The sequence below is a fragment of the Gasterosteus aculeatus genome, chromosome 7 (assembly GCF_964276395.1).
Source record: "Gasterosteus aculeatus chromosome 7, fGasAcu3.hap1.1, whole genome shotgun sequence".
NCBI lineage: Eukaryota > Metazoa > Chordata > Actinopteri > Perciformes > Gasterosteidae > Gasterosteus > Gasterosteus aculeatus.
The window spans coordinates 9,058,998-9,068,259 of record NC_135694.1 but is presented as its reverse complement, the minus strand read 5'-3'; the positions used below and the strand labels follow the sequence as shown (position 1 = coordinate 9,068,259).

The 9,262-nt window shown below is 45.1% G+C and overlaps 1 long non-coding RNA gene across 1 annotated transcript; it reads right to left on the bottom strand.

The window, feature by feature from the left end:
- Positions 1–1,599: 1,599 nt before the first annotated feature.
- Positions 1,600–8,742, bottom strand: LOC120822828 (uncharacterized). The gene is made up of 2 exons (XR_005712746.2): positions 8,501–8,742; positions 1,600–4,218 (listed from the first exon to the last, which is right to left on the bottom strand). It is a non-coding gene; the product is annotated as an uncharacterized LOC120822828 (long non-coding RNA).
- Positions 8,743–9,262: the final 520 nt, after the last annotated feature.

Genomic DNA, 9,262 nt, shown 5'->3' with positions numbered 1-9,262 from the left:
TTGAAAAACAACTCTCGAACCCTAATACCCCTTTCTACAATCCTCTTTCTCGATTCACCCTAAAAACACTTAACCAATAATCAGCTTAGTTTACACAAGTTCTCTATCAAAGACTGAAAGGATTCATGTTCCTTTCAAGAAATTGAATTCCGTCGTTACAACAGCTAGAAATTAAATGTAGATGTCAGGTTTATTTCAGCTCCGTTGTCTCTGTGAGAAAGGTTGCATTGCTTTTTTTTGTGGATAAATTAGCCGGAACTAATTCAAACCGGCAATAGCGTTCACATTCAAATCATTCAAGCAAATTGGCACCATAATCCATCAGAGGGTATTTTCTTTTGTCTGGACTTTGAATGGTATCAGATTATTCCCGCCCAATTGAATCTGTTGTTGGCTCAGTTTGGATCAATGGGGTTGATTTAATTCAGTCAGGGAAGTCAATACCTTTAACTAATGCTAATTTAGATGTAAATGATACTCACATGATACAATACAACCTGTACAGTCAAGGTCATGTGAGGACAGACAGAGGAGAAAAGTGGACTAACAGAGGAACAGCACAGGCGATACAAGTGATACCCCTGATGTTGAATTTTTTTTTAAAACATCACACAGTCCACAATGTCATATAAATAAATGAAGTAAATGATGCTGCTCCATCCACTTAGCCAATGGTCCAGCTGAGACTGTGGGGGGATTGGTGCTGGTACTACTGGGACCAGTGTGGTCTCTTTAATGGATTAGCTGGCAGCACAATTGCTAACATACACACCATTTAGCATTTGAAGTAATCTAATCCATTCTGTTTGACAGTGACGCGGGCTAATTCTGTCTTGAGGCAACTGATGGTGTGTGCGTGCGTGTGTGTGAGTGCGTGCGTGCGTGCGTGCGTGCGTGCGTGCGTGCGTGCGTGTGCGTGTGCGTGTGCGTGTGTGTGTGTGTGTGTGTGTGTGAACCCTCCAGCCACCAGCAGTGCAACCCTCTCTGACCTTACAGCACGAGTTGAGGCCCCAGGTGTCCCGGTACGCCCTCCAACAAACACGCAAACAGACAGCTGGCCGCCCATGTGACCCCCTCCCTGCGGTGTGGGAACAAACACTCTTGTCAGCAGACGGGAGAGAGCTATAAGGAGTGTGTGTGTGTGTGTGTGTGTGTGTGTGTGTGTGTGTGTGTGTGTGTGTGTGTGTGTGTGTGTGTCCATATGTGTTTCCTTCATGCTCGACCGCTCACCTGCACGCGTGTGATTGCGCGTCGCTTGTTGTGTGTGTTTCAGACGGGAGCTCAGAGGACGACCGTTAACAATGATGTCTCATCGTCCTCCTTGATTCTCTTTCTACCTCCCACAGTGCGAGGAATGGGCGAGAGGGGAGGGAGGGGGGGGGGGGGGGGAAGAAAATAAGTGTTGGGAATGAAAGAAAAGTGTGTTTGGCGCCTGGTGGGAGATGGAGAGGAAGGGAGGGGTGACGGAGAAAAAGAAGAAAAGAACGAAGTGGTGCCGTTGGCACGGTGCAAGTAAAGGTTGGAACAGACATCAGACGAGATTCACGTCTCCTCTGATCCTTCTTCACTCAGCGTTTCTCTCTCTTCATTAACGTCTTGTTTTTGTTTTTTGTTTTTTACTGTTTTACAGAACCAACTGAAGCTAATTTAGCTTTTTTAGTTATCGCAATTGTTTCAGGGCCATCTGTAAAAACCTGCACGGTTGTGGTGGGTCAGACAGGTTCACTCTCTAACAACCGGTGCAGAAGTGCCCATGAGCCAGGCGCACAGCCCTGACAAAGTGTAGGGAGGCGTTGAGTCCATGGTGATTCTGTCTTTTCTTTCCCCTTTCATCTTCGTCATTAGCAAAACTGCACACGAAGTAGAGAAATTACATTTTCACATTCCACTCTCTCATCATTTTTTTTCGCCCCCACTTTGTTTCTCTCACCCTTCGTTGCTCTCCGTCTTTCATGTATGGATCAGAGAAGCTTGCCACCTATCACAAGGGTCTGGAGAGGCTTTCCAATGAAAGCCGGCGTTACAGGCCTGATTTAACAGGGCGCTCACACAAAGACCCCACTGTCTCTCCGTCCCTCTGACTTTCTGCATCGCCCACCTGTCGGGTATCCCTCTGCCTTCCTTTCCTCAAACACGCTTTCTCTGTAATGTCACTCGCTCACGGACTCTCGCTCTCTTTTTGCACACACACATCGGGCCGCCTCAGCCCTTGTTCTCTCACAATGGGATTAGCGGTGTGATTCCTCCACTCCTTTTAAGTGGGCACGCCACCAATCCACTTGCCATAGACTCCGCTGAATACTTAAAAAGAGGGAAGAGGAGGGGAGGGAGAAAGAAGGGGACAAGGGAAAAGGAGGGAAGATGAAAGGGCATGTGAACGGGAGGAAAAGGGAGTGAGGAGAGATGAAAAGGGGACCCGGATGGGAGGAGGAGGAGGACACGATCCTATTTGTGTGTGAAGTTACTCGACACTTTTTAGATGATCAAACGTGACTCCGTCTGGAACAGACCAGATGGAGAGATGGAAGGAAGACCGCAAGACAGAGCAAAAAAAGAGAAGGAAGCGCAGGACATAGAAGGGGGATCGGCTGGGGACTAATAGCCAGAGGTGAGGCAACCAGTGCATAACTCTAACAAGGACACACACACACACACACAGACACACACGGACCTGTTGCCAGGGTGACAAGAGACAGCACCGCGCCCTCCCCCGTCGTGTTTCATACAGTGATGTCATCGGTTGCCGCCAGCGCCCGGCGGGACCTTGGCCAATGGGACAAAGGCACCAGAGGACCTTTTTCCTTGAGAGTTTAAAAAAAAAATCTTTTCACTCTCTCTCTCTCTCTCTCTCTCTCTCTCATCCGCCCTCTCCATTTTTCTGTGTCTCTTTCTTTTTCACTTATTACAACTCAAGCGGCAGCAGAAGTTGAGGCTGAAGTCGTTCACTGCTGATGGCGAGCGAAGCTGATCAGACTCACGGGGAGAACTTTCCACTGTAGGAGAGGCTTCGGTGTTCAGATGCAGTAAAGGGAAGGCCATGCGTGCAGGTTATAGAATAACATCATGTTCAACTACTAACACCAAATGCTGAGGGTTTTCTCTCTGCACTCTGGATTTGAGAGTTACTTTCTATCTACGGTCGGGGTCTGGAAACCTCACTTGTCAGGAGGCATTTCCTGATTTCCGAAAAAATAAAATACATGCATTAACTGCACTCAAGGGAGCCATGTGACTTTTATTGTTAGTAGCGTTTTAATAGCTGTTGTGCTTTTCATCATTCATGTGCCCGCATGAGAGGGAAAGCTGATTATAAAATGAACATTCATGGAAAGCTCATTACATGAAGTGCCTCATCCGTTTTCCATTCTTTGCAGCAGTTTCTGCAAATGTGTACGTGCTCCCGCTTCTCCATTATCCTGCTTTATTTGGATATCTTTTTCCAGCTTACCAATGTCTTATATCCCACTATCTACAGTCTGACATGTATTTGCCTTTGTTCCTGCTTTTTTCGTATGATGGGTCTCTCCTCTGCGCCATCGTCTTGTGTTTCCCCTTTGCTTTTGAGTATTGTTGTGCTTTATTGTGTCAAAGCTGGAGCCCACAAGGACACACATATACAGCCTCAAGTAGACAGGGAACCATCATTTCAGGGTGTTTCTCCCTTATGCAGCGTGATTTGTGAGTGTGTGACATTGCGTGTGCCCCAGGTTAGCGAATGGAGCTACCGGAGCGAGACTGATTGCTAATTATTGCATTGGATGTTGGCCGCATGTGGAGAGACGATGAAATAATATAGGGAGAGGGCTGTCGAAGAGCTCTATATGACACACACTCACACGCAAACACACATGCACACGCAACAGGAGGCAACATAGTGAGGTGATGAAAAGACACTTAGGCTTAAAGTCACTGCCTTTTAAGTGGTTATGAAACAGCCTCGATTTAATACTGATGCCTCTATATGACGCACATAAACACTACAACGTTTTTGCTCACAGTAACTTCAGTTTTAAAAAATGCGACACTCCATTGCAGATCTACAGTCCATAGTTGTGTGATAAGACACAAACTGTTGGTTGTTGGTCCCTGATAGCACTAACCTTTTCCTCGGTGATAGAGACAGGAAGCAGGTCTGGCCAGAGGAGACCCCTACATGACCTTTTTCCTGCCTGTTGACAAAAGAGTCCATTCTCTTTAGTTGCTCCGCTGATAACGATCCTGGACATAACAATATGGGAGGGAAAATATCAAAACTGACAGCAGACCGATGTTCACAAATCCAGCAGGTAAAAAAGTTCAAAGGTGACAGGCGAGCAGACATGAAGGATACACGAGAGCCAATCCAGTCTGAAGCAGGCTAAATATATACAAACGCGTGTTTGTTTCAAAAGAATACATCTCTGTACAGGGTGTATGAGCTGTAATCATTTAGAGCAGATACGCTTTTGATAAAAACCCATTTGACCTCATGTGTTCTTTTTGAAAACTGTACTTTCTTTGACAAGACATGAAAAAGAAATGTAACTGTTGCTGTAAAATTTCACTAATCCACAGATCCTTGCACGTTGATAATAGTGCAACTATGATTATCCAGAGGATGACATACAGATTACAACTTCTTGGCGGAATTACATTTCGAGGCAGCTATAAGTCTCTCCGTGACTTTATCAGGCTGCTGCTGGGAAGATGCTCAACTGTCTAAGTGAGATTAGTGTTTCATATAGTACAAAATGGAATGAAATTCTATTAAAATACACTTTTTTTTTACTAAGTCCTATTAAATCAACACGCTTGCTTAAATACTTGTCACAGGAAATGACTGACGCGCCAATCTCAATGAGGAGGAGCTGATTATCGGATGGACAGGAAACAGGACGGATAACAGTAGCTTTGAGGTTGCGTGTGGACACGAAGCTGCACAAACTATCATATGATATCTCTTTTCAGATCACAGACAAACGCGAGTATTCATAGAGTCAGAAGTAAAGAAGTAAAAACGGGTCTGTGGGAAGGTGGTTTGAACTATCCGTCTCCACATGTCAGAAATGAAAGGCTGGATACATGAAAACAACATCATATGAGAGGGGTGGTGATACACGGCTGCGTCACACTCCATCAGAAGACAGAATTCACTGGAGTTAGCACGGCAGAAGAGGAAAGGGGAATCACCTTTGCAAAGGTTAAAGGGGGACGCTGTCTGGACTGGGACAGGAAGTGTAACTGTACAACTTTACACCATAGTTCACGTACAATATAGACTATAGTTCAGCTTCTGCTGGACCCCAGTAGGACCAACAGCTTCCATATGTGAGCAGCCCAAGATGTGTAGCTTTGTGGTTTGTGTGGGGGAGAAAGTGTGTTAAACTAAATCCAAAAGAAACGTAGCTTGATGATTATTGAAAAATCAAACACACACTCAAATTTGTACTGAGTAATCAAGACATAGAGCCCTATTAGTCCATTCATTAAATCAACAACTACTTCAACTGATTCATTTTTGGTTTCTATGGAAACCTATTGAACCACTCAGCGCTTGATTAGCAATAAAGAGTGTGCAGCACAATATACTCACAGACATATTCATAAACACAAATAAGCATGTAGGAATATTCCAAAATAGACCTGCACGCGAGGCACGTACTCAATGGAGATTAAGAAAATTCTTCCCAAGAAGGAAAAATATAAATAATAAAATGAACAACAAAATAAATAAATGGATTATAGAATTTTGGTACTTACAGCATTATCAAAACTGGCCAATTTGCAGCCGTACCAAAGAGGCTAAGGCCTTCGGCTCATTCATTTAGAGATGGCTAAGCGCCTATAGCTTAGTTTTCCTCTTTTGATGGAGCAGTTTTAGCCCAAAAGCAATCAGGCGAACTTACTAGCCCTGTCAGCGACTGCAGTCAATGCAATCCTGCATTGAGAAAATAACCACTGAGCAGATTTTCTACCTTTCTGTCTCCATTCAACACGTCTTTTTCTTCCCTCTTTTGAGGGAAATGACAGAAAGAGTGATTAACTGCTGAAATCCTCCCGCTGGCCCCCTAACACACACACACACACACCTATCCGCACATGCGCACACACACATATACAGTGTGTCACACACAAAAACTCAAATTCATCATTCATGTTTCATGTGAATAGTGCAGTTTGGAAAGCCCAATTTCCATGACAACCGGTCTGAGGATGAAGAACTGTCAATTGTCAGAGCACCTTGATTCTGAAGAGCACTCAGGAGTGAAGGGAAGGAGCCGAGGAAGAGGGATGAAATATAAAAAGGTGGGTCGGTTAAAAAGGATCAAGGGACAAGCGGGGGAATAGGTAATGATCCTGCCAAAGACCCCCCCAGTATACCTCCTCGTCATGACTTACAATATAGATGAGAGGTTAACAGATAAACATACAGCAGAGAGAAATGAAAAAATAAGTGAAAGATGAAAGCAAATCGATGAAACGAGAGCTGGAGGAGCAGAGGAATACAAAGTCAGAACAAAGCTAATTAAAAAGCATCTAAAGCAGTTTCTACTCCTCCTCTCTGAAAACTGGCTAAAGGTGTCCAAACAACTAACGCCAATCATGTCTCTAATTCTTAGTTTTGATTCACATTTAATGTATTCATGTATTCATCATGTTCTGCTCGCTTGTTTTTTGTTCTATTTCATCAACTGCTGGTGGAGCCATGTCCAATTTAGTTGAGGTATTCATGCATGTATGCAACACTGGAGGTGTGGGAGCGCATACATAACCCGTTATGTGGTTTCTCCTTCTTATTTTTACTCAACGCTGTAAAATATCAATACTCTTGTGCAGTATTCGGCTGTGAAACATTTTGTGTGATGTTTTCTTTTTTACAGATTCATTGTGACATCAACTCCAATATTTCCGGAGAAGTCTGCAGCAGGTGAAAGTGCTTATTTGTGCTTCTAGGATTATTATGTGTCTGGCATCAGTCGGATAAAGGGACCTTCTGTGCCTGGTCCCGTCTGTTTGTTATCATGTCAGCCATGCCACTGATAATTCTCTTATGTAACACGAGTTCTGTACTGCAACATCACAAACTGACAACACCGGCACTCATCTCTCAAACTCTTGCTCAACTTTTGTTTGAGGGTTAGCCAACAATCCCCATGACACCACAGCAAGCTGTCCTCAAAAACTGTTGCTCCAAGTAGTCACTTGGGCTCGAAAAACATCTCTTGGAACATTGCTTGAACTTTTGACTGTGACTCTGACATAAACAAGTGGCAGCAATACCACTTAGAGGTGCGTCCTGAGGGGTCAGTCACTTTTCTAACAACTATAACAAGCGTCGTACACGTTAAAACCTCTTCTCTTCTATGATGAGCGGCTTGGGTGGAAACCACGTTCCCTTCAATAAGCTGACCTCCGCAACCGCTTATATTCGTCTTAAAACATCTGCTGTGTTCCAATGAGAGCCTGATGAACATGAACAAATGGGAAACATTTGACTCCCGGGAGAAGTGACGTGACATTTTTGAACAACTCAGTTCATTGCCCTGCCGTCTAAACAAAGACTAAACTGCACACGGAAACCGCTCTTATTACTGCATTTAGGGTAGAATTTAAGAGGTCTATTTGACAGAGACCTGATCCTTTCACGGCCCGGAGCTGATGGAGACGCACAGCGGTGACATCGCCACCAGGACGTACGCCTCTCCGGTGGAGAGCAGACACTTTCCCCGCAGTACAATCAGCGACACCACCTCAAAACTGCCCCTCGGGTACCAAACGTAGAAACAACAATGGGATCTACTGTACTTTTGCCCCTTTAGAAGGAGAAATGTATACCCAGGCTTAAAATCATTAACATGTCAGGCCACCAGCCGGCACAATCTGTGGTGTGTGCTGGCCCCTCATTGCATGTGGGACGAAGAGCCACGGGAACAAAGGGCGACAACAGCGCGCACTGTTGCTGGAGAGTCACGTGACGCCTCGGCAGATCGGATGAGAGGATGAAGGGCTGGAGCCATGTTCTCTTTAAGGTCCCTCAGTACGGACAAGCAGGAAGTGCTTCCTGACATACAGGATGGAAAGAGGACACAAAGGAGGAGCCTTTTCGGGCCCGTTTCAACACACGCTAAAAGTTGGAGCTCAAAAAGTAGACAGTAGAACAAACATGAACATCCTAAGGGTCAATAGAGACATCTGGTATCTTTACAGATCTCGTATTTCCTCTTCAGCTGGTTGTTTCTCCACCGGAGGATTGAAGTAATTGCATGGGATCTTCAAAGAAGATCAACATACAACAACTACAGTTAAAGCCGCACAAGCTCGAGGGACACCGACGTCTGGTTATATAACGGCGACATAATAAGTCAACACTAAACTTCTTAATGAGATCATGAGACGCACGGACCCGACCGCACACCCTCACCCACCTCCCAGATGAGCCGTGCGTGTTCGCGAGGACTCCCTCCGGAGTCTTCTCCACAGGACACGCTGTTCGTGTGGAACATTAGGAACACTGACTTACTGATGAGGCCGCAGTCACAGGACGATCAAGAGCTCCAGCCAAATGTGTTCCCTCCTCCGTTTTCTCGCCGTCCTTGACGCAGAGCCCCGTGGAGCGGACTGGAAAACACCAGCTGCTCTGTGACTTTTTTCAAGACGTGCTGCAGGTTTGAAAAGAATCTGGCTTTTGCCAGATATCAGTTTTAAAGCAAATGCACGGGAGTGCAGAGTGGTTCCACCATCTACGCCCTCGCTACTCTGCTGCTCTCCACCATCCATCATCTGGTTAGGGAGGGTCGGTGTCCGCAGGCTTTCAACAGCAAATTAGATTGCCAATTGATGCGTAATGGCTCGTTACATTTAGCAGCACTTGAATGGTATCAGTGACACACCGAGTTGGACTTGCAGATTTTCAGCTGCCAACATACATCGTAGGAAATAAAGAAAGGCTTATTAAACTTGAGGAAAAACCCATATTAACAGACTCAACTCTGAAAGGTCAACAGTGTGAGCACAAGTGTGCAGATAGCGAGTGGTTAATGCAGTCCGTCGCTGAGCGTTGAGCAGATGTGGAGTGGATTTATCTGAGCTTTTTTTTGTTATTGTTAAAAACAGCAGAATGAACCGTAAAGGAAAAGTTGAAGGACCCAATAAACAAATACATCCAAATTAACTCTTGGTTAGGAAAGACATGAGATTGTTCTGGTGTCTGGGAATCATCTGAGCCGATTGGATCGCAAACCACATCCTCCCCTACGTTCCCACTTTTAAATGCATAAAACAG